The following is a 7,259-nucleotide window of genomic DNA, read 5'->3' on the forward strand; positions in this document are numbered from 1 at the left end:
TTATTTTATTTTATTTTATTTTATTTTATTTATTTTATTTTATTTTTGTAGAGATGGGAGTCTTGCTATGTTTCCCAGGCTGGTCTTGAACTCCTGGCCTCAAGCAATCCTCCCGTCTCAAAATCCCAAATTGCTGAGATGATAGGTGTGAGCCACGCACCCAGTTTTAAATGCTATTAAATAAGGGAAATCAGTAGGTTGGGTGGATGTACTCAAAGGGCAGGAATGAGAACACCACACTGAGACTCATCTGGGGAACGAGAACTGTGCCTTCCAGTCACCTTGGGCTAAGGCAGAATGGAACGAGTCCTAAGGGCCCCCTAACACATCCAGTATGTGATGGGGAGAACAGTTACTCATCAGCACTGGGGATTAACAAGGTCTCGTCCGCTGGTCTGGTCGCTTGGCTGTGCTGTAACACCTGACACTGGCTGATGATCAGAGGCTTTGCCAGCTTTAGAACACACCTATGTGGGAAAGCCTTGGGCTCTGAACCTGATTCACTTCCCAGGGGCCCTTCAAAGGGTTAACATTGACCTTCCCCATCCAGGCCCTTACCATGGGGCCACACCCTCCACCCTCCGCCCTCTGTCAGCCTTTCTCTCTCAGGCTTCTCCACAGAGGGGCACTCATACAATTCCTGTTGGTCATCACCACATTCCAGAATTCCTCTGTGGTCACAGATTGGGCCTCACCTTGACCCTGAGTGCTAGTGCTGGGCTGCAGAGAGTTGAAATCTGTCCCCAGGTTCCCGGTAGTTCAGGGGAGAGAGAGGGATGGAGCTGTCCCAAGCCCAGGCCTCTGCAGTTTTTTGAAACCCGACCCCCTGCTTTTCTTTGAAGTTTAAATGCGGACTTATTGTTTTTTCCTGATAATAATAAACAGGGTCAGGAGAGAGGAAGGCAGACGAGGAAAGAGGAGGAGGGCAGGCAGCAGTCTTGTCAAGTAAAATTACCCCAACTCTGCCTCTGAAGGGGCGCAGACTTGGTTCTGCGGTCGGGTCGGCATGAGAGTGACGGGGCTGGCCAGGCAGGGTGGAATTTGCAAAGAAATCAAGGGTCCTGAAATGTGGCCACCGAGGGAAAAGGGATACGCAGCCATCCAGTAGGACTGGCCATGGTCCTACCGGACATGCCAGGGCAGCCTGGGCTCTGGCCACAAATGTGACCTTCCAGTCCCTCTCATTGCCTGTTCACTGCCCCCAGGAGGTGTCCTCCGCCTCCAGTGAGTGGCCCCAAACCATGAGTTGGTTTGGTCTAAAACCCCTCCCTCCCCTTAAAATGGCAGAAACAAATGTTTGGAAACAAAGGTGAATTGAGCGTGACAGCTCGTGACCTGGCTGTGGTGCGTGTCGAGCCAGTTAGTCCACGCGGCCACCGGACACTGTGCCATCGGGCCAGGGTTGATTCCTGCAGACTGTGACTCTGAGAAGCAGCCCGAACTGCCCACCTCTGACCAGAGGAGACAGGCTCTCCCCACAGGATGAGTGTTTCTGTTGCCTGAGGATCCACAGGCCCCGTGGCACTGCTCCTAGCACAGGAGAAGCAGGCAGAATGTGTGCGGGGTGAGAGCCCACAGCAAATCCACAGGCCCCGTGGCACTGCTCCTAGCACAGGAAAAGCAGGCAGAATGTGTGCGGGGTGAGAGCCCACAGCAAGGCGGAAGCCCTTTCCTCAACCCGAGGCCTCAGCAGAAGGCTCAGCAGTCCAGCAGTCTCAGTTTCCCATATTAAAAACATGGGAGTGGGCCAGTCGTGGTGGCTCATGCCTGTAATCCCAGCACTTTGGGAGGCTGAGGTGGGCGGAATACTTGAGGTCAGGCGCTCCTGACCAACATGATGAAACCCCGTCTCTACTAAATACAAAAATTAGCCAGGTATGATGGTGGGCGCCTATAATCCCAGCTACTCAGAAGTCTGAGGCACGAGAATCACTTGAACCCGGGAAGCGGAGGTTGCAGTAAGCCAAGTTTGCGCCACTGTACTCCAGCTTGGGTGACAGAGTAAGACTCCATCTCAAAAACAAAACCAAAAACCATGGGAGGGAGTGAGGGGCAGACTCAGGTTCAAGGCTGCAGCCCCCATCCCTGTCCCTTACCATGCAAGTGACCTGCAGCTGTTCTCCTTTGAAGTAGACGTGGGTACTACTTGCTGGCTCCGGGGGCTGATGGGAGGATTCAGTGAGGCAACATATGCAACCATTTGAACAGTCCATCGCCTTCCAATTATTAGCTGTCATGATTCAGCTGAAAATCAACCAAGGAGATCTGTAGAGGGGCCAGTGTTGCCCAGAGCCCGTTGATGGGAAGTCTGGGATTTGAACCCTTGTCTCTGTGGGTAGGCAGCTTTCAGGATGGCTCTGATCATTCTGGCCTCCTGGAATTCACACCCTGGGTAATCCCTCCCCCATATTGTATCCATACATTCAGCAGAAGTGACCATACGTCCTGTCCACAGTTAGGTGGCAAGAGCCTGTGGCTTTCATCTCAGGCTCTCCAGCTTGGTCATTTGCCCTCGCCCAGGGAGGCTGGCCACCATGCCCGAGGACACGCAGGCCACCCACGGGGAGGCCCAGGTGGTGAGGAGCCAAGGTCTCTGCATTGCCAGCGAGGAACTGAGGCCAGGCAGCAGCTGTGAGCGTGCTGGAAGCAGGGCTCTGGTGTGGCAGCCAGGCTCAGCCAACAGCCTGCCTGGAACCCAGCTGAGCCTCCGGTTCCCATCCCGCAGAAACCGCGAGAATAAACTGCGAGGTTTGGGGAAATTTGTTACATAGTCATAGACAAATACGTCTGTCTTTACATCACACCCTTCAACACGATTTTTCATTTTATTTACTCTTTCAGCGAATATTTACTGAGTACCTGCAATCCGTGCCAGGCCTCGAGTTCAGGGATCCGCAGAAGGCAAGGCCCGGGGGTGGGGGGGTGAGGGTGTCGAGGGGTGGGGGAGTGGGGGGGGGGGGAGGGGTTGGGGGGGGGGGGGTGGGGGGGGGGGGGGGGGGGGGGGGGTTGGCAGGCGCCAGCCCGGGAGGGGCCAGAAAGGGAACCAGAAGTCTTCGGGGAACTAAAGCCTAAAAGAGGAGTGGAGAAGGCCGTGGGCACGAAGGGCGTGGAGAGAGAAGAAGCAGAGGGGCATGGGGGCGATTCAGAGCCATTAGGAGGGGTGGGTGGGAGACTGGTGGGCTGAGTGTGAGCAGACGGAGGGTTGCTGCAGCTCTCACCAAATGTGTGCAGCCATTGGGCCCCACAGCTTCTGGGAGCTCCATGTGCGGACTGGACGCCCCGGAGCTGATTCTCATCAGGTTCACAGGAGAAGGACCCTGGGAAGAGGGACCGTTCGTTTCCTGGAACTGCCGTAAGAAGGTACCACAGACTCGGGGTGGGGGGGCGGGAGGGCAGAACTACAGAAATGTATTGTCTCACAATTCTAGAGGCCGAAGTTCAAGGTCAACGTGGGGACATGGTTGGTTCCTTGCAGGCCTTCTCCCAGCCTCTGGGGGTTTCCCCAGAAGCTTTGCTTTCCTCCGCCTCTGCATCACCCACTCTTTGCCTTCATCTGCACCTCTCTGTGTCCGCATTTCCCCTTTATAAGGACACTGGTCACAGTGGATTAGACTCATGATGATGACTTTGCCTAAACTCGATCACCTCTCTAAAGACCTTATCTGCAAATAAGATCCTATTCTCAGGTCCTGGGGGTTAGGAATCTAGCATAGCTTTTGGGGTGGGAGGGACTGGGGACACAGTTTACCCATAGCAGGGATGTGGCAGGGGTAAGCTGAGGGAAGTCTTTTAGGATCACCCAGAAGTTCATGAATCATTACAGCCTCTGGATAGCTTTTACAATGTGCCCCGTGCCATTAAGGAGGCAGAAACGAAGCGATTCCGCTGGTGTCAGAGGAAGAAGCTACCCTATTCTCCGTGTCAGTGCCAGCAAAACACGGCCCATCTTTCCCTGGAGCCGTAGGTGGGGTTGTCTTCAGTAGTGTATCAGGTGGCTGAGGCTGCCATAACCCACAAGCCAAATACCACAAACTGAGTGGCAGGGGATGACAGAAGCATATCTCCCCACCGTTCTGGAGGCCAGAAGGTGTCTGCAGGGTCAGTGTCTCCTAAGGCGCCTCTCCTTGGCTCGCAGACACCTGCCTTCCCGCTGGACTGGAATAAGGTCTTACCCTAATGACCTCATTGAACTCAATTTCGTCCTTAAAGCCCTTATTTCCAAAGAGTTACATTCTGAGGTACTGGAGCTTGGGACTTCAAAATACTAATTTTGGGAAGTGGGATACAATTGAGCCAATACCAACTAGCTACAGAGAAAGTCAGTGTTCTTATTGAGGATCAGCTGAGTTGGTCTTTAAGTTGAGCAGAAGAGTGGATTTCCCCAGGTGGCTGTGGGGAGACTTCCAGAATACGGTGTCTTAAGCTTGGAAGTCTCCAGGCCTTTATAGGCCCAGCGCAGCACCTCATTGTTCCTTGGCTGCAGGCTCTCCCCTCATCCCCAGGTCTGCGGGGATCGCTCCGGGCAGGCTGTTCTGTCTCCCCTGTCATGGTGGACTGGCTGCCGACCCCTTTGGGGCCGAGCAGAGTGGACTTCTGTTTTGACTATTCGTTTTCTCACATTTTCCCTTTAAACGTAGACTGTCTTCTCTCTCCCTTTCTTATTTTTGTTTCTAACCCCCTCTGTTCCTCTTCGATGTAATTTTAAAGTGAAAACACATGGCTGCAAACCCAGGTCTCTCCATTTACTCAGCTGCACCTACTTATTCAATTTAAACTGGAAGGCCAGTTTACAAACTTTCAAAAATAAGTCCTGGGCCAATGAGGAGAACTGTATAAACACAGGTCTAATTTCATTTCTACTTGTTGCATTTTTTTCTCCCTCTCTTGCAAATGACCTTCCTAGTTTAAAAGCCAGAACATATGTGCGTACACACATATGCACACACACATTTTCTTTCTGGAAGTTTCTTGATTTCTAATTCTGTGACAAAATAAACAGGACTTGAACGGAAAAGGAGAATTTTCAAGAGATGGTTTCCAGCAAACTGTCAATTAACATTAGTGACATCATTCAACACAATATCAGTTTAAAGGGCTTTAGGACAGAGTGTTTGGTTGTTAGAAAAATGGCTGAGTTCTGCTTTTCTCCAAGAAAGACACATATACGCTAGTTTGTCTAACTGTTGATCCTAATCGTCTTTCACTTTACAAAGGAAAATGCAGCTAGCTTCAGAAAATAGGATGAAGAACATATTTCTGACAGCCCAACTGTTCATATTTTGGTACGAAGGAACAAATATGAGAACATTAGCTAACCCTGAAAAGCCCTGTAAATAAATTCAACTTGCTTTATTTTATCCTACAATAACCAATACTATAGTCATAGATGTTTTTTATTTGACCCAACTCAGTCACACAGCATTTTGACTTCACAGTTCCGGCACACACAGAATCATCCAGAAGAGTCACTGAATTATCAGGTATTCATTCCTTGCTATTCACAGGGCCCAGGACTACACATTTTCATGTTTCGTATATGACCCTCCCAAAATGCTTGTTTAGGAACCTGCCCAACATCACCTTAGTAGGTAAGGGATAGAAGATTCAAAACCACGTCTTGTGAAGACAAAGGCAGTGCTCTTCCTCTCAACTGGGAGGTTCGAACAAGTCACATTTTCAGACATCACAAATGAACCTACATAAAGCCATACTTTTGTTATGAACTGAATCGCGTGTCCTTGGAATTTATATGTTGAAGCCCTACCCCCTGCATTGCAGCTGTATTTGGAGGGAGGGCCTTTGGAGAGTTAATTAAGATTAAACGAGGTCAAAAGAGTGAAGCCCTAGTAAGATAGGGCTGTGGCCTTATAAGCAGAAGAAGAGAGACCAGGGACCTCCCTTCCTACTCCCTTCCTCTCGGTTCTCCTCCACTCCCACACAGGAAGACGCCGTGTGAGAACACAATGAGACGGTGCTTTGGCCAGGTGTAGTGGCTCCCGCCTGTAATCCCAGAACTTTGGGAGGCCAAGGTGGGTGGCTCACTTGAGGTCAGGGGTTCGACACCAGCCTGGGCAGTGTGATAAAACCTCATCTCTACTAAAAATACAAAAGTGAGCCGAGTGTGGTGGCGCACGCCTATAATCCCAGCTCCTTGGGAGGTTGAGGCAGGAGAATCACTTGAACCCGGGACGTGGAGGTTGCAGTGAGCCAAGATCACACCACTGCACTCCAGTCTGGGCAACAGAGAGAGACTTCATCTCAAGAAAATAAATAAAATAAAATGACAAAAAAAAAAAAAAAAAAAAGAAGATGCCTTCTGCAATCCAAGGAGACAGTCCTCACTAGAAACCAACCCTGACAGCACTTTGACCTTGGATTTCCAGTCTCCAGAACTGTGAGGAAATAAATTCTGTTGTGTAAGCCACCCATCTGTGATATTTTGTTATGGCAGCCAAGCAGACTAATACAATTGTGTTTGGGCATCTTGGCTGGGAGCTGCTTTCCTAGTTTTATATCCCCTTGAAAAAACCAGAATTTTCCCCTTATTAGCATCCTATCTTTTACTCTGTGCAGGAGCCATTATGACAAAACCTGGAGACGTTCTTGAACTTAGGATTTTATGGAAGAAATGAAACATTGGATGATTGGACCCATATTGGAAATGAAAACCGTAATACCCTGGGGAAAAAAAAAACAAAACAAAACACTATTAGTGAAACAGGAAAATTATAAAATTAACTTCTGTTTTCTACTTGATTTAAAAACTAGTGAAAACCTTCCAAGAGGTATGACTTAGGGTGTTACTCTGATGAAACCTAAATTCTGCCCATCCTCAGCCTCTTATAAGGCCACCTCCCTCACCCTCTGGACCCTGTCCTATTTTGCATATTGCAACAGCAGTTTGTATATCTGAATTTTTAAAAAAGAAATTAGTCTGTAGATGTGCAATTGTTGGGATTCATTTTCAGGACATCCTGTTATCAATATTTCTAAAGAGACTTCTTCCTTGCTGTATTTTCTTATAAACATTTGAGGTTGGTTGTTGACGATCTCCTTCTCCGTCGGCTGGACAGTTCTTCCATCATCCCAGTTGGTTCTCTGTGTCACCTCCCCAGCTCTTCAGCAGAAGAGCGACTGCTAATGGAATCCACAAGGAAACGAATCCCCTGTTTGAGCCACAGCCCTCCCTGTGTGATATTATTTCACATCCCTCCAGCTGCGGGCATCCGGGGATATTATTTAAAAAGTAAAACAAAACA

At 49.5% G+C, this 7,259-nt stretch overlaps 1 long non-coding RNA gene across 1 annotated transcript in view; it reads right to left on the reverse strand.

The window, feature by feature from the left end:
• LOC113224799 overlaps positions 1 to 570 on the reverse strand; it is a 1,568-nt gene extending 998 nt beyond the window's left edge. Inside the window, exon 1 of the long non-coding RNA XR_003309411.1 lies at positions 538 to 570. This is a non-coding gene — a long non-coding RNA (uncharacterized LOC113224799). The remainder of the gene's footprint in view (positions 1 to 537) is intronic.
• Positions 571 to 7,259: the final 6,689 nt, after the last annotated feature.

Source organism: Piliocolobus tephrosceles, chromosome X (assembly GCF_002776525.5).
Source record: "Piliocolobus tephrosceles isolate RC106 chromosome X, ASM277652v3, whole genome shotgun sequence".
NCBI lineage: Eukaryota > Metazoa > Chordata > Mammalia > Primates > Cercopithecidae > Piliocolobus > Piliocolobus tephrosceles.